Source organism: Lampetra fluviatilis, chromosome 38, assembly GCF_964198595.1.
Source record: "Lampetra fluviatilis chromosome 38, kcLamFluv1.1, whole genome shotgun sequence".
Lineage (NCBI taxonomy): Eukaryota > Metazoa > Chordata > Hyperoartia > Petromyzontiformes > Petromyzontidae > Lampetra > Lampetra fluviatilis.
The window spans coordinates 8,310,756-8,311,119 of NC_136312.1; positions in this window are offsets into that span (position 1 = coordinate 8,310,756).

The following is a 364-nucleotide window of genomic DNA, read 5'->3' on the forward strand; positions in this document are numbered from 1 at the left end:
CACCATCTCTCTCTCAGTCCCATCGCGTGTCACAATCTCTCTCAGTCCCATCGCGTGTCACCATCTCTCTCTCAGTCCCATCGCGTGTCACAATCTCTCTCAGTCCCATCACGCGTGTCACAATCTCTCTCAGTCCCATCGCGTGTCACAATCTCTCTCTCAGTCCCATCACGCGTGTTACCATCTCTCTCTCTTTTTTACGATCAGTGGAAACAAGAAGATGCTCGGTGTATTCGGAACTTTGCTTCGTTCATCATTTCGTATTTTTTTTTAAAATAACGTTGCTTCATGTAAACCGCCACCTCTCGCTCACTCTCTCGCTCTCTCTCTTTCTGCACACAGCCCTTCTCGCAGTCCGACGGCC